This window comes from Podarcis filfolensis (genome assembly GCF_964270895.1).
Source record: "Podarcis filfolensis genome assembly, chromosome: 15".
In the NCBI taxonomy this organism is placed as follows: domain Eukaryota; kingdom Metazoa; phylum Chordata; class Lepidosauria; order Squamata; family Lacertidae; genus Podarcis; species Podarcis filfolensis.
This window is the reverse complement of record NC_139618.1, coordinates 33,212,307-33,239,048: the sequence shown is the minus strand read 5'-3', so window position 1 is coordinate 33,239,048 and position 26,742 is coordinate 33,212,307. Positions and strand designations below refer to the sequence as shown.

At 42.7% G+C, this 26,742-nt stretch overlaps 2 long non-coding RNA genes across 2 annotated transcripts in view; one reads left to right on the top strand and one right to left on the bottom strand.

The window, feature by feature from the left end:
* The window catches only part of LOC310750783, a 287,025-nt gene that overhangs the window by 195,046 nt on the left and 65,237 nt on the right, over positions 1-26,742 (top strand). The window lies entirely within an intron of this gene.
* LOC310750814 lies at positions 8,429-12,836 on the bottom strand. Its single transcript, XR_014542302.1, has 3 exons — positions 12,770-12,836; positions 12,193-12,437; positions 8,429-8,491 (listed from the first exon to the last, which is right to left on the bottom strand). It is a non-coding gene; the product is annotated as an uncharacterized lncRNA (long non-coding RNA).

Below are 26,742 nucleotides of genomic sequence, written 5' to 3'. Positions count from 1 at the left end.
CAGATGGGAAGCCACCAAGGCTTGTTCTCATGTTGTCAAACTTGGAACCTCTCAAGGAATGGAGAGCCTTGGATGCCAAGCACAGGGTCTGGGTGATTTGAGGTACCAAGCAGTGTAATGCTACTGTTTGATGCATTGTTTTTCAAACCATCTCCACACCCATTGGAGGGTTGCCATTTTTGAAGAGCAGAAAAGAGGACACATTTGCCGACTTTTACTTTTAATAAACACACAAGACGTAAGTGGCTGTACGTTTGATAAAATAATATATACTATTCATTGTATTGAATCAGTTTGTCAGTTTATACATAAGGTCCATATATGTGAAACTACTATGTGAGACTACTATGCTATAAGATCCACTGCCCTGTGATATCATATATGAGCCTGTTCTACTGATGAAGCCCAGGACGGCGAAACAAGGCTAATATTCCGGAAATCCTTGTCTTAGACTCTGTGAAAGGATTCTGTGGAACTGCAACAGCCTTTTGTGTGGATTGTTGGACTCTGTGAACAGACAGGTGGAATAGACACTTTCCCATATGTGGACCTTATGCATAAACTGATTAGAGAATGAACTGATCCACTGGGTCTTCTCCTTTCTTCGTTGAACTTTATGAACTACTTCCGTTGAAATCTACAATTCAGTACAATGAATAGTATATATTATTTTTTCAAACACACAGCCGGTTACGTCTTGTGTGTTTATTAAATATGTTTCACGTAACCAGAGATTTGTTGTTGTTTTGTGACTTTTACTTTTAACCATCAATCGCTATGACGACTCTCATTTTCCATACCCACGAGAAAGAGGACACATGGCAACCCATCTCTAGCCAATAGGTGAAGAGCTTTGCACATGCTAAAAGCATCCTTGCCTGTCAGCACCCCCTGGTGTGCGCACAAACAGAAACGATTCTGACATGTTTATTTTATTTTAATTAATTACGGTAATTTATTAAATTTGTAAAATCTCAGGGCAGTTCACAACATATGATTACAATATTAAAAACCACCAAATACATAATAAAAAATACAAACAAAAAACCAAACCAATACCCCCCCCCCTCCACAACACATTTAAGAGAACATTGGATGTCAATCGGCCAAAGGCCTGGTTAAATAGGAATGTTTTTGCCTGGTGCCTCAATGAAGGCGCCAGGTGAACTTCCCTGGGGAGAGCATTCCACAGATGGAGCCACCACAGAAAAGGCCCGTTCTCATGTTGGCATCCTCTGGACCTCTTGTGGAGGAGGCACACAAAGATGATGATCTCAGGGTCCAGGTAGGTTCCTATGGAGAGAGGCAGTTCTTGAAGACATGTTTAGGAAAACAGCTAGGGAAAAGCTGTGAAACACATGGGGGGGGGGGCAACTTTACTGTGTTCTAGTGTGAGCACATTCTTATTATTTCACCCAGAAACACAAACAGAAGGCTAGGAGGTAAAAATTCCCACAAGTACAGAGCAATGTCATGTCTCCCCATGGCTACCCCCAAGGGCCTGGTGCCAATGCTGATATCTTTTCCACACCAGACCAAGACTTTTCTCTGCATCTGAATGCTACTCCTCTTCTTATCTCTCTCCTGTTGTGGCTGCTTTTGGTTCAGTCTGCTATTTTATATAGCAGTCACTTCTTTCGTGCGAGCTTGGGTTGAGGTTTGAGGTTTACATTTGAGGTTTGAATGTGTGATCGTTTTTAGTTAACTGTTGATGTGTGGGGTTAATACTGACTTGTCTGTTAAGTACTTGTCCTTGAGACCTTCAGGTTAAATAATAATAATAATAATAATAATAATAATAATAATAATAAATTTTTATTTATACACCGCCCTTCCCGGTTCAGAAAACCGGGCTCAGGGCAGCTAACAACAAATTTAAAACACTTAATTGATGCAACAAAAAACAGCATAAATACAGTATAAAACGTGAATAACAATAAATTCAGAATTCAAAAATCAATTTAGGGGGGAAATCCATCCAATAAACATTAGATAATGAAGCAGCAGCAGCAACAACAACAGAATCGCATTCCATTCGCATTTAACTCTAATCTCCTCTTCTTTGCCTCTTTACACCATTCACTTGACAAATGAGGATCATACTCCCTACAAGATGAACTGAGCATTAGTCTATAAAAACTTATGCCATAATGCATTTTAAGGTAACACAAGACTCTTTCGTGTTTTTGCTGCAAATGACTAAATACCATACAGCCAACCCTCTGGGATATATGTACAGCGGTAGCTCGGGTTACAGATGCTTCAGGTTACAGACTCCGCTAACCCATAAATAGTACCTCGGGTTAAGAACTTTGCTTCAGGATGAGAACAGAAATTGTGCGGCAACAGCGGGAGGCCCCATTAGCTAAAGTGGTGCTTCAGGTTAAGAACAGTTTCAGGTTAAGAACGGACCTCCAGAACAAATTAAGTACTTAACCCGAGGTACCACTGTAGTTTGTATTCCTAAGAACATAGGAAACAGCCTTATGCCAAGTCAGACCCGCTGGCCAATTTAGTTTCCCATCCCTACCTAGATATGCCAGGAATTTGGCATCCAATGCCAAAATCCAGCATCGCCTGAGCTCTGCGAGTTCAGCTTTCTCCCACTTGAAGTGCAGAGTGTTTGAGGTCCGGGACATTCGCAGGGAAACCAAAATACTTGTTTACAAAGTTATTGTACTACCAACCATACTGTATGCTTGTGAAACACGGACCACTTATAAACGCCATCTCCTCCTCAAAAGATTCCATCAACGGTGTCTCTGAAAAGTTTTACACATCACTTGGGAAGACAGGCGAACTAATGCCAGTGTACTGGAAGAAGCAAAGATCACCAGTGTAGAAGCAATGATTCTTCAACATCAACTTCGTTGGACTGGTCATGTTGTGCGGATGCCTGATTATCATCCAAAGCAACTACTCTATGACAAACTTTAAAATGGAAAGTGTAATGCTGGTGGTCAACAAAAGAGGTTTAAAGACTCCCAAGGCAAATCTAAAAAAATGTAGTATAAACACAGACAACTGGGAAACACTGGCCTGCAAGTGCTCCAATTGGAGAACAGCCTCTACCAAAGGTGTCACGGGCTTTGAAGATGCTTGAACTCAGGACAAAAGGGAGAAATGTGCTAAGAGGAAAGCATGCTTGGTAAATCCTCACTGTGATCAACTACTGCCTGGAAACCTATGTCCCCACTATGGAAGGACATGTGGATTCAGAATTAGCCTTGGCTCACTGTTAAAACCGTGCTCATGGAGGACAATCTTACTTGGCTATGAGATTGCCAAATAAGATGCCAGGAATTCAACCTGGGACCCTTCTGCGTGCAAGGCAGATAGAGGCTCTATCTACTTTTTTCCCTACTTTTCAGCCTTGCATAGAAATGCCTCCTGATTTCATGGACTAGGCAGCCCTCAAACCCAGGATTTCAGAAATATAAAACAAATTATAGTCACAGAAATAGTGTGTGTATGCATGCATGACCTAGTTTTAACATTACAGGAGCCAGAATCTAGTACGAAAAGAGTTTTGGAATTGATTCAAGAATTTGGTCAGGTGGCAGGATTTAAGTTGAACAAGTCAAAAACTAAAGTTCTTGAGAAAAATTTAACACCGATTGAGAAGGAAAGGTTTCAGAAGGAGACAAGCCTAACATTAGTAAAGAAAGTTAAATATTTGGGGGTTAACATGACTGCTAAGAACTTAAACTTATTTAAAGATAACTATGAGAAATGTTGGATAGAAGTGAAAAAAGATTTAGAGATATGGTCAAATTTGAAGCTTTCCTTGTTGGGCAGAATTGCGGCTATAAAGATGAATGTATTGCCAAAAATGTTATTTTTGTTTCAATCTTTGCAAATTTTGGACAAGATGGACTGTTTCAAGAAGTGGCAGAGAGACATTTCTAGATTTGTCTGGCAGGGCAAGAAGCCCAGAATAAAATTTAAAATACTAACTGATGCAAAAGAAAGAGGTGGATTTGCCCTGCCAGACCTTAAACTTTATTATGAATCGGCCGCATTTTGCTGGCTGAAAGAATGGCTGCTTCTTGAGAACACAGACATTTTGGACTTAGAAGGTTTTAATAATGTTTTTGGGTGGCATGCATATTTGTGGTACGACAAGGTTACAGCTCACAAAGCATTCAAAAACCATATTGTCAGGAAAGCATTGTTTAATGTTTGGATAAGATACAAAGACTTATTGGAGAATAAAACCCCAAGGTGGTTGTCACCAATGGAAGCAAAGGCACTGAAAAAGTCCAATATGGAGGCCAAATGGCCGAAATATTGGGAAATATTGGAACAAGAAGGAGACAAACTGAAATTGCAGAGTTTCGAGAAATTAAAAGACAAGGTGCGAGATTGGCTTCATTACTTTCAAATAAGAGAGGCCTATAATTCGGATATAAAAATTTGCTTCCAGGTGGAAAAATCAAAATTGGAAGCTGAATTGTTAGAACCCAAAACTAAAACACTTTCAAGAATGTATAACTTGCTGCTAAAATGGAACACGCAGGATGAAACAGTTAAATCTGCTATGATTAAATGGGCACAAGATGTCGGTCATAACATTATGTTTGCTGACTGGGAACAGTTGTGGACCACAGGTATGAAATTTACGGCATGTAATGCCCTAAGAGAGAATATTATGAAAATGATATACAGGTGGTACATGACACCAGTCAAGCTTGCAGAAATATATCATTTGCCCGATAATAAATCTTGGAAGTGTAAGGAAAATGAAGGTACATTCTTTCACCTTTGGTGGACATGCTCAAAGATTAAAGCTTTCTGGGAGATGATATATAATGAAATGAAAAAGGTATTTAAATATACTTTCCTTAAGAAGCCAGAGGCCTTTCTCTTGGGCATAGTCGGCCAATTGGTACCAAAGAAGGATAGAACTTTCTTTATGTACGCAACAACAGCAGCAAGAATACTTATCGCAAAGTATTGGAAGACACAAGAGCTACCCACCCTGGAAGAGTGGCAGATGAAGCTGATGGACTATATGGAATTGGCGGAAATGACTGGCAGAATCCGAGACCTGGGAGAAGAGTTGGTGGAAGAAGACTGGAAGAAATTTAAAGACTATCTTCAGAAATACTGTAAAATTAATGAATGTTAAAATTATGTTTGGATTGGCAATAAGTGGTAATTAGCAACAAAAGTTAACAAGAATATGTAAAAAAAGTATTGATAAAATGGACGAAAATATTGAGTTATAATATGTTATGATATAAAGTTTAGATAAATGAAAAAGGGTAAGAATTTGCTGAACTGATTATGTAAATGGGAGTACAAAGGGGGGAGGTGTGAGGAGGTCAAGGAAACAAGCATATGAATTTAAAGATATAAAAAAAATGGATTTGTTTGTTAACTTCTTCTCTAACTATTTGTTTTTTGTATGAATTTTTGTATTTTTTGTGTTTTCTTTTTTTATTGTTTATCCTTTTTTGTGGTTTTTTTTTCATTCTGTAAATCTCTACTTTTTCTGTAAAACACTAATAAATATTTATATATATAAAAAAAGAATCTTGATAACATTATCCAAAGATAAAACGCATGCTCTCCATTCTGTTCTTGGTAAGCTATCTGCAAATATTTGTCCTGTTCTGTAGGAAGGTGGGAATAAAGGACAGTATTGCTCTGTGGCCACCTTGGAGGACCTGCAGCTGGAGCTGAAAGAAGTTTATGCTGCTGCACAGAGATCACCAAACACCATATCTGTGTTTTGAATGATGGTACCCCATTTTGATCATCAGTATGGATGGTGAAGTCAATGGAGGAGATTTGGTATGTCTTATATTTGTTAGCACTCGATAGGGTGACCATGCACCCGGCTTTATAGATAGCATTGTTTAAAGAGTGTTGGAGAACGGTCCCGCTTGGACTACTGCAATGCACTCTATGTGGGCTACCTTTGAATGTGACCCAGAAACTACAACTAATCTAGAATGCGGCAGCTAGACTGGTGACTGGGAGTGGCCACCAGGACCATGTAACACTGGTCCTGAAAGACCTGCAGTGGCTCCCAGTATGTTTCTGAGCACAATTCAAAGTGTTGGTGCTGACCTTTAAAGCCCTAAATGGCCTTGACCCATACCTGAAGGAGCGTCTCCACCCCCATCGTTCAGCCCGGACACTGAGGTCCAGCTCCGAGGGAACCATGGAACCAGGCAGAGGACCTTCTCTGTCGTGGCGCCCACCCTCTGGAACGCCTTCCCATCAGAGGTCAAGGAAATAAACTATCTGACTTTTAAAAGACATCTGAAGGCAGCCCTGTTTAGGGAAGTTTTTAATGTTTGATGTTTTGTCGTGTTTTTAATATTCTCTTGGGAGCTGCCCAGAGTGGCTGGGGAAACCCAGCCAGATGGGTGGGGTATAAATAATAAATTGCTGTTGTTGTTGAACAGCTGCCTGATCTAAGTCTCGTTTAAAGATGCAGTGGTTCCTCGGGTTACATACGCTTCAGGTTACAGACTCCGCTAACCCAGAAATAGTACCTCGGGTTAAAAATTTTGCTTCAGGATGAGAACAGAACTCGTGCTCTGGTGGCACGGCAGCAGCAGGAAGCCCCATTAGCTAAAGTGGTTCTTCAGGTTAAGAACAGTTTCAGGTTAAGAATGGACCTCCGGAATGAATTAAGTACTTAACCCGAGGTACCACTGTACAGAACCATTGATAGGATCAGCAGAGGCCCCGAAGTTGCTCCCTGGCAGATAGTAGATAGGGGAGGCACAGAGGCAACTGCTCATGGTCTTTACCCCTATGTTGATATGAATGCCAGTTTAAATTATAGCATTTCTCACTTTGCCACCATACATGTAAATTAGCATGTGCAGATTGTATGCAAAACAGGGCTTTCTTTTTCCTTTTCCTTGACACATCTCTGCTCTATCAGATGCTGAAATCAGCTTTGCCTTGGCTGGTCTCAGGTGTATGGAAGTACAGAGGTTCCCCACCTTTCCACTGTGGGAGAGAAAACTGGTTGCAACTGGGATTGCTATGCAAGGTAACGCAGCACAGCAGAGTTAGGAACTCAAGTACTGTGGCTGTGAATGGTCACTAGTTTACGTTAAACACAGCTGATCCTTACACACACATGTCCTGCTTTGCAGAAGTCTGTCCCAGGCTGGGAGGTGTCCTGTGTTTGTGGGCTGTCTAGACCAAGTCTGGTTTAAGAATAAGGAACCACAAAAAGGGAAAGCAGATACCTTGCAAGTGGCTCATCAGTTGTTAGCAGTACCTGCTCAGCAGACTGAGCAGGAAACCTCTCACATGCTGTCTTCCCTGCTATGGGGAGGTGTATTGGATTTATATTTAAATTATGGTAATTATTTATAAATTTGCACACATATGCTGATTTTATGGAACTTTCAATGGAAATTGGAGATACGCTTTTCTCTTTGCAGGGGTGCAAATCCTGTTTTGGGCCATGCATATACTAGCAAAGCTAACGTACAAGAAAGCATTCAGTTGGGGGAAATTGCTTGCAACAATACATATATTTGTCAAAATTGCATTACAAATGTGTTTATTAGGAGAGAATCATTCTGGAATGTTGGTGGATTTCTTCAAAGCAACAACAACCTGGAAACTGCTGCAGAAATGTGGAGATCTCAATTTAAGATAGGAAAAACAAGAAACCAAGAGGACCAAAACAAACAAATTCACCCATTCCTATGATTATGTCTGTGTCCTCTTTGGAGGTAGATACTATAACATACAAACACTTCCAATGGATTTAAAATATCCATACATTTTGATGTGTGCATGTCTGTTGCAGTTTTGGCCATCTTTAAATTGCTTGTCAGAGGTTGATACAATAATACTTATAAAACTGAGAAAGCAAAGGCATGTACAGTGGTACCTCGGGTTAAGAACTTAATTTGTTCTGGAGGTCTGTTCTTAACCTGAAACTGTTCTTAACCTGAGGTACCACTTTAGCTAATGGAGCCTCCCGCTGCCGCTGTGTCGCTGCTGCGTAATTTCTGTTCTCATCCTGAAGCAAAGTTCTTAACCCGAGGTACTATTTCTGGGTTAGCAGAGTCTGTAACCTGAAGCATCTGTAACCTGAGGTACCACTGTACAGTAATCTGCGAGCAGTTCTGCAATGGAAGCAATGAGCTGGAGAGGTAGCAGACTGTCCCTCACTGGAAGTGTTATGTACTGAAGTTCTCACCCTGGGCCAGCAGGGGGATACTGTAGATAGTTTTCACTCAGGTCCAAGTATGCAAATAAGGAATTGAAAGTGACGGTCAGTGATTGGATAGTTACAGAAAGTTGTTTACAGTTACGTTGTAGTTGAGCTCTATATAAGCAGGTTGACTGAACCCTTCAGTTCAGTTCTGTTCTGCCCTGTGAATAAACAAGAGCTGTTTGAAGAATCACTCTGTCGTCTGATATGTTCACCCACAACTTAACAGGAAGTTTTATAGCACACGCAGGACAACAAACTGTTGGGAGTCCTCTTGCTTCAGGTTGCCTGCATCAAGCAGTGTGTCTGTGTGTGTGAGAGAGAGAGGGAGTGATTGAGACAGACAGACAGAGACATACAAGGACCCCTCCAACTCTGTGACACCCTCCAAGCCATGGCATGTGTCAGGCGGTCGAGGAACCAACCCCCACTGCAGGTTGCCAGGAACGGATAAGACAGGGAAAAGTCCTTACCAACTGCTTTTATTCAATATTTACAGAGAGAGGCTTGGGAATGCAGCCTCTTAGAGTAATGGCATTGCCCCGAGTAAATCTCCCCTCCCCTTCTCTTCCACTTCCTCATTCGTCATCCCTTCTACAGCTGTCACTGAGGGCCCTTTGCTTCTGAGCCTTTTGCTCTCCTACTTTTGAGGCTCGCCAGGTTCTGGGACATGGTGGGTCTGGAATGCTTCTAGAAAAGTTTGGATTTGATATCCCACTTTATCACTACCCAAAGGAGTCTCAAAGTGGCTAACATTCTCCTTTCCTTTCCTCCCCCACAACAAACACTCTGTGGGGTGAGTGGGGCTGAGAGACTTCAAAGAAGTGTGACTGGCCCAAGGTCACCCAGCAGCTGCATATGGAGGAGCGGGGACGTGAACCCGGTTCACCAGATTATGAGTCCACTGCTCTTAACCACTACACCACACTGGCTCTCTAGTGCTAATGTGTCAGCCAGCTGCTCCAATTCTGCCTCCTCCTCCTCTCCCATTACTTCCCAACTTTCCCCCTCATCTTCCTCTGAGCTGTGATCTCCCTCAAACCCCTGTTGTAATTCTGAACTGTCTTCTTCTCTAGAAGGGTCAGGCTGGGAAGGTGGTCTCCACCATTCCTCCTCTGCCCCGTCCCTGTCACCATGTATGTAAAGGAGATACTGAACTGGCACACTAGCTAATGCAAGTCCTGCTCTTTCATCATAGGCTGGCTTCACAACATGCACTTGAGGGCGACTTGAGTGCCATTGGGATAGGAACTGGCTCATGTCCAGCAGAACAGGTAGCTGCTTTTTATCATGTTATGTACTGAGTTGAATAGGATCCAAACTGCAGCAGTCTGATTGGTCCTAGAACAATGCAGCAGTATGATTGGTTGGCAGGAACCACCCAATCATGCTCCAGATAGAAGTGAATCCACAACCTGATTGGCTTACAGTAGAATTCCGGAATTAGCCAATCATGTGCAGCCCATTGTGTAAATAATGTATATAAAGCAGATACTTTGAGGGGACTTTCATTCATTCCTCCTCACCACTATGAGCTGAATAAAGAGCATGAAATCACCTTGCGACTCTGAGTATATTTCACTGGCGACGAAGGTGGGATCCCGCTGAGCTGACTGCCACACACAGCACCGCAGCACCGCCACCTGCCGCACCACTGCCTCGCACCGTGTATCCAGGCTTCAGCTCCAGGACACAAGGAACTCAGAATGGCAACCGACAGCAGCTTCTCGCCGTTCAACCCAGCATCTGGAGACTGGGAAGCGTACGCCTCCCGTTTCACCTTCCTCCTAGAAGCCAAAGGGGTCACCGATGAAGAAGACGCCAAGAAGAGGGCAATATTCTTCAGCGTCTGTGGAGAGGAGACGTTGGAAATCGCCCAGGCTCTCCTTGCGCCTGAAGACGTTGCTACTGTTCCATACAAAATATCAGCACTGCCTCAAGTATTGCCATAACACAGTAGGATGATGATTATTTTTTAAAGTGCTGGTATTGCTCAATCAAATGGGCTGGGTTGGAAGGAACCTTCTCACACAGAGTTAAAGTTATGTAACTGCCATTAAAAGCTGTTTAGTAGAAGAACAGGATGTATTTTTGACTCAAGCTTATCTGCTGATTCTGGTATCGCTCCAAACTACAGGTGGAACAAAAAAACTGCGGGAGAAGAGAAAGTGTGCGTGTCTTCGGGAGCCAGCATGGTGTAGTGATTAAGAGCAGTGGACTCATAATCTGGTGAACTGGGTTCGATTCCCTGCTCCTTCACATGCAGCTGCTGGGTGACCTTGGGCTAGTCACACTTCTTTGAAGTCTCTTAGCCTCACTCACCTCACAGAGTGTTTGTTGTGGGGGAGGAAGGGAAAAGGAGATTGTTAGCCGCTTTGAGACTCCTGAAGGGGAGTGAAAGGCGGGATATCAAATCCAAACTCCTCCTCCTCTTCTTCTTCTTCACACAAAAACAAGAACAGGTCATGGCGCACAGGTGTGGGAGCATTGCATTCGCTTGTGTGTCCTGTGTCCCAACCCACCCATGGGCGTGGGCCTGGGGCAGACCCTGTCTCCTGTTATTGTTAAAACAGAAAAAGACAATTAGAAAATATAGGTAGCTGTATAAAAATCTGGCAAGATGAACCTACATGAAGCCACTGGGAAAGATCATCAGGGGGTTTGGGCTGGGTGTTCATCAGTATGCGGATGATACTCAGCTCTACCTCTCTTTTAAATCAGAACCAGTGAAGGCAATAAATGTCCTGTGTGAGTGCCTGGAGGCGGTTGGAGGATGGATGGCAGCTAACAGATTGAGGCTGAATCCTGACAAGACAGAAGTACTGTTTTGGGGGGACAGGAGGTGGGCAGGTGCGGAGGACCCCCTGGTCCTGAATGGGGTAACTGTGCCCCTGAAGGACCAGGTGCACAGCCTGGGAGTCATTCTGGACTCACAGCTGTCCATGGAGGTGCAGGTCAATTCTGTGTTCAGGGCAGCTGTTTACCAGCTCCATCTGGTACGCAGGCTGAGACCCTTTCTGCCTGCAGAATGTCTTGCCAGAGTGGTACATGTTAGTTATCTCTCGCTTGGACTATTGCAGTGAGCTTGACATGGGGCTAACTTTGAAGGTGACCCGGAAACTACAACTAATCCAGAATGCAGCAGCTAGACTGGTGACTGGGAGCGGCCACTGAGACCACATAACTTGAAAGACCTACATTGGCTCCCAGTATGTTTCTGAGCACAATTCAAAGTGTTGGTGCTGACCTTTAAAGCCCTAAACGGCCTCAGCCCAGTATACCTGAAGGAGCGTCTCTACCCCCATCGTTCTGCCCAGACACTGAGGGCCTTCTGGCAGTTCGCTCGCTACGAGAAGCCAAATTACAGGGAACCAGGCAGAGGGCCTTCTCAGTAGTGGTGCCCGCCCCGTGGAATGCCCTCCCACCAGATGTCAATGGAAAAAACAACTATCAGACTTTTAGGAGACATCTGAAGGCAGCCCTGTTTAGGAAAGCTTTTAATATCTGAAGGACTATTGTATTTTAATATTTTGTTGGAAGCTGCCCAGAGTGGCTGGGGAAACCCAGCCAGATGGGTGGGGTTATAAATTAATAATAATAATAATAATAATAATAATAATCATTATTACCTAGCAAACGAATTTACAGGTAGAGTCCCTTGGGAGCGTGGAAGGAGGCTAGGACATTGCCTCTGTCCTTTTATTTATGTGCCATGTTTTCCACAAGAAAATCTGCGCTCAGAGCTGTTAACACAAAAATCAAAGGCCAAATACAGTTCATATGATAACAATGCAAAATAAGATATATAACATCACTGTGGCAGAACACTAAAATCAATAAATAACAATTAAGAGTTCATTAAATGTACATAAACATTTAAGTCAGCATATAGATTACCAAGATGTCATTTGAGAGCATCTAAGGACATGATGCTCTCCTACCTCTAACCAGAGGTATTTTTTTCTAGAGAAAGAGGTGATGGAACTCACCACGAGCAACTCCATCGTTCTCTTAGAATGGCAACGGAGCCCACCTTAGATGTGCCGGAACTGAGTTCCAGAGAGTTCCGGCTGAAAAAAAAGCCCTGCTTCTAACTGTGGCATCTTCTGGTGAGATGGGAGAGCCAGGAACTTGAAGACAAGGTGAGAACCAAACGTGGACTGAAACAAGTTGAGAGCTGGAGGAAAAGCCAGCATCAGATGGGTATTTGCTGGGCATCTGATGAGGTCACCACCTGAAATATACTCAGAGTCAAGAGTGGATTTCATGCTCTTTATTCAGCTCATAGTGGTGAGGAGGAAAAGAATGTCCCCTCAAAGTATCTGCTTTATATACATTATTTACACAATGGGCTGCACGTGATTGGCTAATTCCGGAATTCTCCTGTAGGCCAATCAGGTTGTGGATTCACTTCCATCTGGAGCTGGATTGGGTGGCTCCTGCAGACCAATCATACTGCTGCATTGTTCTAGGACCAATCAGACTGCTGCATTCTGAATCCTATTGTTCTAGGACCAATCAGACTGCTGCATTTTGGATTCTATTCAACTCAGTACATAACACCACCCAAGTAGGGGGTCCACTACTAACCCCCAGAGCCCGACCCTGTTGTCACAGTCTATTTATGGCTTCCTTTTAAGCCAGGGATGGCTTAAAAATGGATTAGAGATATCCGTAGAGGATAGGGCTATCGATGGCTATCATGAATGATAGCTATATATATATTTCCAGCAACCGAGACCGTCTTCCTCTGAATACTAGTTGTTATTACATGCATATCCTGCTTGTGGCATTTGGTTGGTCCCTGTGGGAACAGGAAACTGGACCTGATAGGCCTTTGCCTTGCAGGGCTCTTCTTTAACATGCCCCTAGTTTCCTCCCAAAAGCTTTTGATAAGATACTCATAAAAAAAGAACCCTATTAAGTAACTATGGGGCAAAGAGCAGAGTTCAATTACGGAGCAAAGGGTTGTTAAGCAACAGGAACATTGCTGTGTCGCCTCCACCAACAGAGGCCCCTCCCAGGCGTGGTTTGAAGTCTCCTCCTGTCTTCAGCTATGCCTCACGTGCTTTTGCACTCCTGCCTTTACAAGGACGTTAAAGTTAGTCCCAGCCCTTAAAGTAGTGCTTGCAAATCTAATTTAACAAAATTTAGGTGCTGGAGATGGAGGGCCAGAACTGTTTGCATGTCGAGTAACTATTTTCATCTAAATTCTCCCTGCAGGTAGATCAGAGTGATGAACCCGGTTTGTTAAGTTGAGGGTGAACATATCAAACGACACAGTGATTCTTCAGACAGCTCTTGTTTATTCACAGGCCAGAAAAGAACTGGGCTGAAGGGTTCTGCCAACCTGCTTATATAGCGTTCAACTACAAAGCAACAGTAACAACTTTCTGTAACTGTCCAATCACTGAACGTCACTTTCAATTCCGTATTTGCATATGCGGACCTGAGTGAAAACTATCTACAATATCCTCCTGCTGGCCCAGGGTGAGAACTTCAGTACGTAACACGGTTCTCTCCCCAACCCCTTACAATTCTGTAAGGATGAAAGCGGTGGCAACCGGCCGAATACTTGACAGTGAACTTCTTAGCCGAGGATTTGAATCAAGGTCTACCAGGTCCTAACACAAACCACTATACACCATGCTGGCTTGCTAATAATGGCCCTCATTTCATCTAAACTAGTTTTCTGGGGTGGCCCTGACAAAAGGACACTTTCTTAGCAGAGAGAGGCCCCTCAAATTTGTTTCGGGTCCCTTCCCCGAGTTTCCAGGAAAGAGAACAAGAATCACCAGCCCTTATATTTGTGAAGATGTAGGGAAATTTGTGCAGAACATATTATGCCTGAAGGTTCAAGAGGAAGGAAAAGTGTTCCTACCTTCCAGAGTATTGGTTGATGCATTTAAAAGCACTGAGGAGTGGACAAGCACAAAGAAAAAAATGTTTTATTGTCTCAGTAATGGAATGGCATAAAATAACATTATAAACATATAAGGCTGCCTTCATTTTAGTCATTCTGCACCAATTCTTCTTACCCTGGTGTACTCGTAAGAGGTTTCCTCGCTACTGACCTGCCTCCTGGATAGCCTTTTTCAGAGCCTCTTGTAGAAAACACACAGGCTGCAAAGAGATTGCATTGGCAATTAGAAACTGGGCGAATAGTGATTTATTTATTTTTTAAGTAAGTAAGTACAGGAGGGTGGGATGGATCATTGGAAGGAAAACTCCCATTCATATAGAGAAGCTTTTAATGTTTGATGCATTACTGTATTTTAATATTTTGTTGGAAGCCACCCAGAGTGGCTGGGGAAGTCCAGCCAGATGGCGGGGTATAAATAAATAAATAAATAAATAAAAATAATAATTGGTATTTACTCCCTGTTTCTTGGATTTGTTGCTGAGGTTGTTTCTCTCTTTTTCTTAGAAATCCCCTATTGTTCAGTTTCTGTACAGAACACAGTGGAGTTTGCAATCCATTTAGTTGCTTCCATTTACTCACACCTTTTCTCTGTTACTGCTGTGCACATAGACTACACACTTCAAAAACAAAAATATTGATCTCCTATAACAATTTTATGATGGAATCAGAATTATTTGTTGTGTCTAAAAGAATGGAAATGGTTTACTGAATATTAACAAACAAACTGTAAACAGGTAAGAACATTGGCAGGATTATTGTAATAACCTGCAGTTTCATAAGTGCAGTGGTACCTCGTGTTACAAACGCTTCAGGTTACAGACTCTGCTAACCCAGAAATAGTATCTCGGGTTAAGAATTTTGCTTCAGGATGAGAACAGAAATCGCGCGGCGGCGGCAGTGGGAGGCCCCATTAGCTAAAGTGGTACCTCAGGTTAAGAACAGTTTCAGGTTAAAAACGGACCTCCGGAACAAATTAAGTGCTGTGCTTAATCAGGGGTACCACTGTGTATTTATTTAAAGAAGATGAATAAAAGAATAAGTTAAGTTAATTTAGAATATGCAGGAAATGTAAAAATAAATTTAAGGAACCACAAAAAGAGGAGGAAGGAAGTCGAGTTGTGAAATGTCAGAATGATTGTAAAACTATTGAAATGTACATAACTGAAAATCATAATTATTATTTTTTAATTATTTGTTGTGGTACATTAATTTGCATTTGTGTTAGTTGATAATATTGCACAAAAAAATAAACCTTTTGACTGCATCAAGATTCTTTCTATGTGATTTTTTTACTCTCAATGAACACAAATGCATATCATTCCAATGCTGCCTGAAAACTCATTTATTTAAAATTTACTCATTTATTTAAAATTTTCTACCCACACCTCCACTTTTCCAAAGCAGATAGCCTGCAAAACCACATAAAACAAAACCACTGCCACCTGATTAAACCCACCTATCCGCTCAAAAGAGTAAGACAAAAATATTCTTTTGCAATCACTTTCGCCATCAAAATTGCTTTTTGGACATCGTTTTACTGATGAACACAAATGCCCCTTCGGACATGTATTGGGAATGGGGGGGTGGGAATAAAAATGATGTAAGTAAAAGCTGTAGGAGACAGCTCATGTTCCCAATTCCTGAATGACCTTTCGAAATTCTTCAAGGTACGCTGGAATTCCGGAAGTGGTGATTACAGAGCAAAACCTTAAGAATAATAATAATCAAATAGAACAGCAAGCAGGTTGGTTGCATAGCTGTAGAGTTCAGTATCATGCTTACAACTGCACTTTAAGGCACCAATAGAAAAGAAATCTGTTTGATAAGATAGGAGCTATAATTTCATTGATAGAGGAGCAGACTTCCAACGTTCCATGTTAAACAACAAGGAAGCCAGGACGACTTCATTGCAATAGGAATGAACGATAAGCACACAAAATAAGACCGGCAATATCTGTTTACTCCAGTCAGTGAATTTAAGTAACTTGATTTCAATGGATTTACTCCGAGCATGACTTAGCTGGATGCCAACCAATGTGTTTACATTTCCCCTAATGTGCTTGCATGGGAACGACATGGGCTTTGTGAAACCGGGATCTTTTTTTCAGGAAAATTAATGGAGGATGAAAAATGGCAACAGGGTGGATTGAAACCCTCAAAGGCTTGGAGTGCAATGACATTTATTATAGAAAGGCAGGGAAAGAGGCAGAAGCTGCTGCAAACATCAGGGAACCCTGGCTCTGGAAGTAGATGTACACTACAGGACCCCAAATGTACCCTCAATAGAAGAGAGATGAGGAACTTGGGAGCCCAGTGACATCTGCAGGGTCCAACTCCCACCAGGCAATGGTCAGGGATGATGGGAGTTATCCCAGCATAGCCAGTGGTCCTTACTGTCTTAGCAAATATCTCTGGATGCCCGTGGGTGATTGGATCATACAGGGGCTATACTTTCTGAAACTTGCTTAAGGATATGGGGTTTTTTTCTCCACCACCCCAACATGCAATTATTGTAGCAATTAAATACTTTATTTTATAGGGACACGGGGGGTGCTGTGGTCTAAACCACTGAGCCTCTGGGGCTTGCCGATCAGAAGGTTGACAGTTCGAATCCCTGCTCCCGTTGCTCTGTCCCGGCTCCTGCCAACCTAGCAGTTCAAAAGCATGCCAGTGCAAGTAGATAAATAGGTACCACTGCGGCAGGAAGGTAAGTGGCATTTCCATGCACTCTGGTTTCCGTTGCACCAGTAGCGGTTTAGTCATGCTGGCCACATGACCCGGAAAGCTGTCTGTGGACAAACGCCATCTCCCTCGGCCTGAAAGCCAGATGAGCACCGCAACCCCATAGTCGCCTTTGATTGGACTTAACCATCCAGGGGTCCTTTACTTTTTACCTATAGGATTTATATACCACTTAATAATAAAACACCCCCAAGCCATTTACAGGAAACAACATGAAGTATTTTTTTACGAATCAATAAAACAAAATAAACCAAGTTGACCTAAAATTTATCAAAATATAAATGAAATCAGCAATATGAATATATGTATATAATTTCACGGTGTTCCGGAGAGGAGTGCCAGCTTCAGTCAGTGCAGAGTTAGGTTTATACAGAAAACCATTTAATTCTCATATCTCAAGCCACCGAGAAGATTCAGACAAATCGTTAAGCAACAATAAAATTTTATGGCCATGTTATTTCTTTAAACAAGAAAATAAACATAGAACATAAAGTTGTCCTTATTGGACTGCAGGAGCATTTGCCAGGGTGGCGCTTGGACTTCAGTGAGGCAGTTGCATGCCAATTTTCCTGTCCCAATAGCACACCTATGTGCATTGCTGCCAAAGCACCCCAACAGAAAGGTCCTATACTGCAACTCTGTCCCAGCATAGCTACTCATTCCAGGCCTTTATGCACTTCTCTAGAACATAGGTCTTCAACCAGTGGGTGGGTTGCAAAGGCCAGCAGTGGGTTGCAAGACCACGCCATATGGGTTGCAGCAAGACTGCTACCACTATGTTTGATTCTAGCTTCTGCCGACCAGATCAAAGGACCACTACATGTATGTCTGGATTAGGGTGCATTCTGATGAGACGCTCATTTTGTCAGTTTCCAAATTTATTTTTATTGAAACTTTTCAGCATAGAATACAATAAAAACAGATTAATCTAAATGAAACAAGGAAATAACATAGAAAGGGGGTGTGTGGAAAAAAAAGGGAAAGAGGAGGAAAAAGGGGGAAAGATGCAAAGCCATCTATCAGAGGTAGATCTTAACCAATGTCTCCCACAAAATGATGTGGACCCCTCCAGCTCTCATCTGAGAGCTTTCCTTTCTTCTCCCAGCCTCCCACCCTGGGAGATCTTCCTTTCCCTGCCTCTCATGAAGGGTCTTTCACCTTCCATTCATCCTCTTCCTGTATGCACCCTCCTTAAGCCAGAACAGAGGACCTCAAAAAGCAAAGCAAAACATAGGCAAAAGTAAAGTAGATGGAAAGAGAAAACACAAGAAATAAAGATAATAATAAAAAAGAAAGAAGGCTTCAAATTCTCCATCTGTGAATCATGTAAAGGTAAAGGGTAAAGGGACCCCTGACCATTAGGTCCAGTCAGGTCCGACTCTGGGGTTGCAGCGCTCATCTCGCTTTATTGGCCGAGGGAGCTGGCGTACAGCTTCCGGGTCATGTGGTCAGCATGATTAAGCCGGAAACGCTGTTTACCTTCCCACCGGAGTGGTACCTATTTATCTGCTTGCACTTTGACGTGCTTTCGAACTGCTAGGTTGGCAGGAGTTGGGACCGAGCAACGGGAGCTCACCCCGTCGCAGGGATTCAAACCGCCGACCTTCTGATCGGCAAGTCCTAGGCTAGTCCCTGTATTTCAGAAGATGGTTGATTTTGCCCGTTCATAATTTCTGGAGATGTTCAAGCAAACCTCGCCCATGCTTTGCCATATCCCAGAAAGCCCCATCGTTGTGTGAGGGGACAGCCTCCCCCAACCTGGTGCCCTCCAGATGTTTTTGACTACAATACCTATCAGTCCCAGTCATAGGTGCTCCTATGGTCCAACATCTGGAGAGCACCAGATAGGTGCTCCTGTGGTCCAACAACATCTGGAGAGCACCACATTGAGGAGGACTGTTCCAAAACCAAGCACAATATTCCCGTCATTGGTGTACAGTTGAAATGGCTTTTATACATTTATCTATGAATGGAAAGTGCCTTTTTTTTTAGGCCACAGTATTTGAAGTTTTAACTCTCCAGGCTGTGCATTGATGCACAGAAGCATGTAGTGGCATTTCAGCAGAATTTGCAGCAATGACGTTTCACCAAAAAGGAAGAAATATATAAGAAGGAAAACAGAAGCAATAGATGGGTAAATAGCTGCCTCAGGGGCTCCTCAGGGACAAAGGCCTTGAAAATTCAAAGAGCTGTTGGATCATAGAAACATCCCATTGCAACAGTGTTTACTCTGTAAAGTAAGAGTACTTGTGTATTATCTTAACAACCCCATGCTTTCTGTAACTCAGAATTTACTAGCTCTCACAGGAGCAAAAAGTTGTGAAATGTGACCTTGTTGAGAGTGGGTCATGGGGAATGCAATATTTTGCTGCACATCCCCCCTCCCTTGTATGTATTGATTTTGGTAGTCAATACAAGTACAGCTTCTTTGGGACGCTAGAGCCAAACATAATTTTTCAGCCTGTTCCATCTGGGTCTCCTTTGTCTGCTGTTAGGCAGGCAATCCCTAGTCAGTTCTCTTCAGCCATTACCTGGCAACTGTCTGTCCATCCTTCATTCTTTCCTGGTGACTTGTGCTTCGGTCTCGTTTCTTCCCATGTTTTAGACTGGCTCAAACGCCGCCTCCCTCGGCCTGTAAAGTGAGATGAGTGCCACAACCCGCAAGTCGTCTGCGACTGGACTTAACTGTCAGGGGTCCTTTACCTTTTTACAAGCAGAAGAAAGGATACCCTCCGAGTCTCCTGATTTTCCAAGGACAGTCCCAGAATTACAAAAGACACCCCGGTTTCTGATTTGATCCTGGGATATCTCTGTTTCTCCTGCTGCTGCCACTGAGCCCAGGGAGGGGATGAACAGGTGCTTGTCCTGACCAATGATGATGGGAGCAGCTGCTGGTGCTGCTGCTGTGGGGGAGCCTCCTGTTGTCTCTCCATGGCTGCTGCTGGCAGCCTCTTCCCTTGGGCAGCTCATTGTGGCTGCTGGAGAGCGGGCAAAGAGGAGGAGGGGCTCCCACTGCCGGTGCCCAGTCCCTCGCGGCGCAAGAGCTCTGAGGGACAGGCAGAGGGCAGGGCCATCCTGGGCGGGAAGAAGCGAAGCGCAAGGAGTCTCAATTAAAAATAAAATAAAATGCTTTGTGTGTCTGTGTCTAATCTTACCCCTTTCAAAAACGTATTTATTGGTGTGTGTTTTGCTTTTTGTAAATCTACCAAAGAATAAAATAAAATAAAATTGGGATTAATGGGTTCTCTCGGGACAGTGGAGGGCATGTGAGCTGATAGGAATTGTTCTGCGGGGGGGGGGCACATAAAAATGGGGGGTCAAGGTGGGTCAGTGGGGCAGGGGAGTGAGAAATTTCCCTATTTTCGTCTGAGGAACATTGGAGGGTATGAGAAAGCCCAACTGCAGTCCAATATGAGGAAGAATCAATCGGAATCTTAATTGGTGAATACTGAAACAAACATTGTTGCCACAATTTTGTTTTATTTATTTTATAAGATTTATACACTGTTCCATATTAAAGGAAGCAGTTTACAAAAAAACACACACAATAAAATCATGACCGTGCTTTAAAATATTAAAATATTACCTCAGCTTTCTAAGCATCCTGGTAGGCTTGTCTAAACAAGAGTGTTTTTAGGAGGCCTTGAAAATAGTACAGTGAAGGTTCCTGCTTGATTTTCAACAGGCAGGGAGTTCCAAAGTGCAGGTGCTGCCAGACAGATAGCAGAACAACTGTGTTCCTTAATAACATGAATTTCAAAAATAGCACCACAAAAAAATTCAACGTATACATTATTATTTTATTATGTACTGAATTTCTATACTGCCCTATACTTGCAGTTCTCAGGCTGTTTCACAGAATAAAATAAAAATATAAAACCAGAAAATACTTAATCAAATTAAAAAGAACAACGACCCAATACCCCACCCCTCAAAAAAAACATTTTAAAAGTGCATAGGGTGTCAATTAAATCAACCAAAGTCCTGGTTAAAATGGAATGTTTTTGCCTGGCACCTAAATGTGTATAATGAAGCTGCCAGGTGAGTTACCCTGGGGACACACACACACACACACACACACACACACACACTCCATATATCTCTAAATAAGTAGGACAAAGGACAATACATTGGTTTCTGAAAATGGAGTGGGGGTGGGAATCATTTGGTGCTTGTGTGATATTGTCAATGTCTCCTCAGGGGCAAAGGTCTTGAAAATTTAAATAGCTGGTGGATTATCTGAACATCCCATTGTAACAAGTAAAGTAAGAGTACTTGTGTATTATCATAACAGCTATTCTGCCCCACGCCTTCCATAACTCAGAATTTACTAGCTCTCATGGTAGCAAAAAGTGGTGAAACGTGACTGTGTTTCTGTCCAGCGAAGGCCAAATGAGACCAAACTCGTAAAATGTCTGTGTGTTTCGGTAACTTGGCGATGTGCTTTCCCTCCTACTCTCTCATATATTCTGCAGAAGTTCGACACTTGTGAGGCATCACATGGTCTTCATCCTATGGATAGTTGGTTGTTGTCATTCCCTGCTTCTGTACCTGCTCCAGATAAAAAGTGGAGGTAAACAGCAGTACTGTATATGGTTGCATATGTCCACTCCTTGTATTTTAAGAGTGTACCTCTGCTGGCAAAGCGTGCAAGAAACAGCTGAGCCATCGAAAACTAAGGAAGATGCACATGCATATGCAAATAGGGAATAGCTCCTTCTTTCACCCATGTGGTCCACTAGAACTCTACTGGACTGACTAGCAAGAAGTGCCTGGCAGGGGTGCCAAATGGAAGAAAAGATGGGGGGGGGCAGGAAAGTCCGTCCCTACATAATCAATCACACGACATGGCACACACATGCCATTTGAATGGCAATGCCCATCAACCTTGGAGGGGGGTGTCAAAGGGACCTTGGCCCCTAGGAGTTGGCTCCTATGGTGCCTGGCATTGGCTGGCAATTTGAAGGAACTCCAAAAATTGTGGTTTTAAAATGGATAGTGTAATTTCTGTGTGTGCACATGCACACAGGGAAAGACGAACTCAGGGCTCTAACCCGGGTCAAATATATGTTGGGAATGTAAAGAAAAGGAAGAGACCTTTTACCATATGTGGTGGGAATGTAGAGAAATTAAAAAATTCTGGGAAATGATATATAATGAATTGAAGAAAATGTTTAAAATGACATTTATAAAAAAACCAGAAGCATTTCTGTTAGGGATTGTGGGACAAAACCTGCCAAGGAAAATAAAGAACTTATTTATGTATGCGACAACAGCGGCAAGAGTCTTGATAGCACAAGGATGGAAAAATGAGGAAACCCCGACAAAAGAACAGTGGCAAGAGAAATTGATGAACTATGCAGAACTGGCGAAACTGACATGCAAACTGTGAGATAAGGACAACTGTGACTTTAAAGAAGAATGGGAACTTTTTACAAATTATTTAAAAAGACAACAAAATGAACTGGACTCCTTGGCAGGTTTTGAATACACATACACAAATTTATTGAGGGTTAATATAGTAGACAGATAATAAAAGGATATACAGTATACAATTTTACAGTATGCAGAGAATAACGAGTTGAGAAATCAGAGAGAGGAGCTGAGGGAAGTCTTGGGGGGGAGGGGGAGGGAAAAAGGGGGGGAAATAGTGAAGATGATTTGTTTTGATAATATGTTGTGTTGAAATTGTTAATAATTTATTTTTAAAAAAACAACCCAAAAATTCAGGGCTCTAACCCAACCTGGGAAGCACCCAGCAGAAGAAGAAGAAGAAGAAGGGCAGAAAACATTTCACCTTTTCTCTAAACAAATAGGATAGAGGATAATAAATTGGTTTTTGAAAATGGAGTGTTGAGAAAAAACATTTGGTGCCTTTGCGATCTTGTCAGATGGTGGAAAACCTCCTCAGAGGCAAAGGCCTTGAAAATTTAAAGAGCTAATTTAAACATCCCATTGCAACAATGTTTACTCTGTAAAGTTTATCATCTTAACAGTCACTCTTTGCCCCATACCTTCTGTAACTCAGAATTTACTAGCTCTCACAGGAGCAAAAAGTTGTAAAACGTGACTGAGTTGAGAGTGGGTCATGGGGGATACAATATTTTGCTGCACATCCCCTCTCCCTTGTATGTATTGATTCTGGTAGTCAATACAAGTACAGCTTCTTTGGGACGCTAGAGCCAAACATTAATTTTTCAGCCTGTTCCATCTGGGTCTCCTTTGTCTGCTGTTTGGCAGGCAATCCCTAGTTGGTTCTCTTCAGCCATTACCTGGCAACTGTCTGTCCATCCTTCATGCTTTCCCGGTGACTTGCACTTCGGTCTCGTTTCTTCCCATGTTTTAGACTGACTCAAATAATGGGGTCACTGGCCAGATCTGGAAAGGAGGGTTTGGTATGACGCCTATTTGGAAGTCAGGTGGGCAGATGCTGAGAGGCAGAGACCTTGTGCTCTTGAGTGGGCATGCTGGAACATCAAGTTTGGTGAGTTCCATGGATTGTGAATTGCATTTGTAGGGTGGATCATCACAGGCACCTCTGGTCCTGGATTAAGGCATTCTTATTTTTATTTTTTTCTGTGGCAGCTGCACCACCCACCAGCCTGAACCAGCATGGCCAATGGCCTGGGATGATGGAAGCTGAAGTCCAACAATATGTGCAGGGCAAGCAGCCGCCAAGACCACATAACACCGGTCTTGAAAGACCTACACTGGCTCCCAGTACGTTTCCAAGCACAATTCAAAGTGTTGGTGCTGACCTTTAAAGCCCTAAACGGCCTTGGCCCAGTAGACCTGAAGGAGTGTCTCCACCCCCATCATTCTGCCCGGACACTGAGGTCCAGCGCCGAGGGCCTTCTGGAGGTTCCCTCACTACGATAAGCCAAGTTACAGGGAACCTGGCAGAGGGCCTTCTCGGTGGTGGCACCCACCCTGCGGAACGCCCTCCCACCAGATGTCAAAGAGAACAACCACCAGACTTTTAGAAGACATCTGAAGGCAGTCCTGTTTAGGCAAGCTTTTAATGTTTAACAGACCACTGTATTTTATTACTTTGTTGGAAGCCGCCCAGAGTGGCTCAGGGAAACCCAGCCAGATGGGCAGGATATAAATAATAAATTATTATTATTATTATTATTATTATTATTATTATTATTATTACCCTCATGACATCATATAGTGGTAACACCCACTATTTGTACTTTCCAGAAACAATTGAAGATACTCTTGTTCCAATAAACTTTTCATGGGTGTTTGTTTCAATTGCTCAGACACCTATATTTAATTGCTTCTATTGTATGATTGACAATCACCTTGACATTTCAGTGAAAGGCGATTCATTAATATTCTCCTCATCCTTATTAAAAATAACCATTGAAGTTGTGAGATTAAAAGAAAAAGAAAAGCATTTAGTTTTCTTCTGGTGAGATTCAAAGAACAGAGGCAGCTTAAAGAGAAGCTATGTACCCGTTGCAAGGAGAAGCAACCCTTCTCTTTGCCATTTTGCTCTTGTTAAGCGATGCCTCCTGGTGGCTGCTTGGTGACTGGTATAAAACAAACACAAATGCCACTTGGGGAGATATTTTAAAAGTTGTTTATTTTTTTTAAAAAAACTCATATCCTGTCCCTCCCCCCCACCCCGCCCAGAGCAGAAGCTGTTCTAAGCGGCAAGAACCACAAGAAAAGCAACCCACCGTAAAAACCATCAATAATTATCACAATGAGTTTTGACTGAGTGGCTTGATCTGAGCAAGATCTTCCCCACAAGGGCCCGTTAAGATGAAACATAGAATCAGAGCTGGAAGGGGGCCGAGGGTCATCTAGTCCAACCTCCTGCAATGCAGGAATCTCAGCTAAATCATCCATGACAGATGGCCATCCAAGCTCTGCTTAGCAGTGATACTTTTATGTTTTAAATTCCTTTTCAGCAGAGGCACTTCTATGTACTTAAAAAGACTTGCATATAAATTGCATACGCTAATTTATATTTAGATATTACAACGTTAGCTCCTAACATTGTAATATCTAAATATAATTAAAATGGTTTGTGGCTGGGATCCCTCTAGCCCTGAGCTAATTAAAATGGTTTGTGGCTGGGATCCCTCTAGCCCTGAGCTTTCCAGAACAGCATAGTGATAATAAAGGCAAATGGACCCCAGACTGTTAGGTCCAGTGGTGGCCGACTCTGGGGTTGTGGCGCTCATCTCACTTTATTGGCCGAGGGAGCCGGCGTACAGCTTCCGGGTCATGTGGCCAGCATGTCTAAGCCGCTTCTGGCGAACCAGAGCAGTGCACGGAAACGCCGTTTACCTTCCCGATGGAGCGGCACCTATTTATCTACTTGCACTTTGACGTGCTTTGGAACTGCTAGGTTGGCAGGAGCAGGGACCGAGCAATGGGAGCTCACCCCGTCATGGGGATTCGAACCGCCGACCTTCTGATCGGCAAGTCCTAGGCTCTGTGGTTTAACCCACAGCGCCACCAGCATCCCTGACCTTGTTAGTAACTCTCTTTAAAACCTGATCCAGTGTTCCAGCTGGGAACTAAAGTTCATTTCTTTGTTATCTTGTGATTGTGGGGGAGAGTGACTTGCCCAGGTAGCATAGCCCCCACATTTTTTTAAAAAAAAGAATCCTCTCTGCACGTCTTACGCACTTTATTAGCAATTTGTTGCTCTTGCTGACGCAAATCGCTCAAGAGTTATCGGCTAATAAATGGCACCCACAGCCCTATTAAAGAGATAAATGATTTGTTGGTTAGCGTCGGGCAGAACACACAGGAGCAGAGCGACAGAAAATCAAACTTAAGAAAGTGCTATGAGAAAACATTGCATCTTGATTAGTGTCAAAGAATCTATACCACCCCTCTGGACTCTTAATAATGGTGCCTTGGAAAGTCCCTATGAGCATAGTTAGTTAAGGAAAGAGCAAGTTTTCCCCCCCTTCTCCCATTTTTAAGCAAGGAGAAAACCACCATTGAGAAAAGTGGGATTCCTTTTATGGAACAACATTTATATACTGCTTGGTTGTGCAAAAACCCATCAGCCGTTTTCAAACATATGAAAAGGTTAACATAATTGATAGAAACAGTTAAAAACAGGCATTTTACATTGATTTTAGAATGAATTGAGCTTAGACTGTATTTCAATTAATTGATTGTGATTTTATGTAAAATGTTAGTTTTACTGTTGTTAGCCGCTCTGAGCCCGGCTTTGGCTGGGGAGGGTGGGAAATAAATAAAATTATTATTTATTATTATTATTTAAATATGTTCAGAAAATGATTAAAATCAACAGTAGCTAAAAAGAAACTAAACACATGCAACTTAAACAAAAATGGTTTAAGCAGGCAACAAAAGGAATACAGCAAACTTGCCTGTCTGGTGTCAATAAGTAGGGAGTTCCGAAGTGTTGCTGCCAAAAAGAAAGAACGATTTCGTACAAGTGCGGAATGAGTATTATGTTGGCACCTGTAATTTTGCAGACTGAGGTCTACTGGGCATATATGGGGAAAGGCGGTTACTGTTTAGTACTGACGACAGGGAGATTAAAAGAAGAGTGTTCCACTAGAATCATGACGAGGCCAATGATCTGTGGGAGCTATCATATTTATCTTCGTAATCCAATTTCCACCTCACCTTTCTTCCCCACAGTGGAAACTTAGGGTGGCCAAATGCACCAAGTTCAACCCAGTTACAGGAAAGCATTAAAAAAAACTTGTTAGATCCTGCTGACACAGCTTTCCGGCTGCCTCTTGGTGCTTGCTGTAACTATTAGAAGTAGCATTTGAAAGAGGATACTGGAAAGACTTTGCTTTCCCCCACAACCTGCCAGATGACCACTTATCCCTTGTGATCTCAGCTTCTCCACACAAGGCCT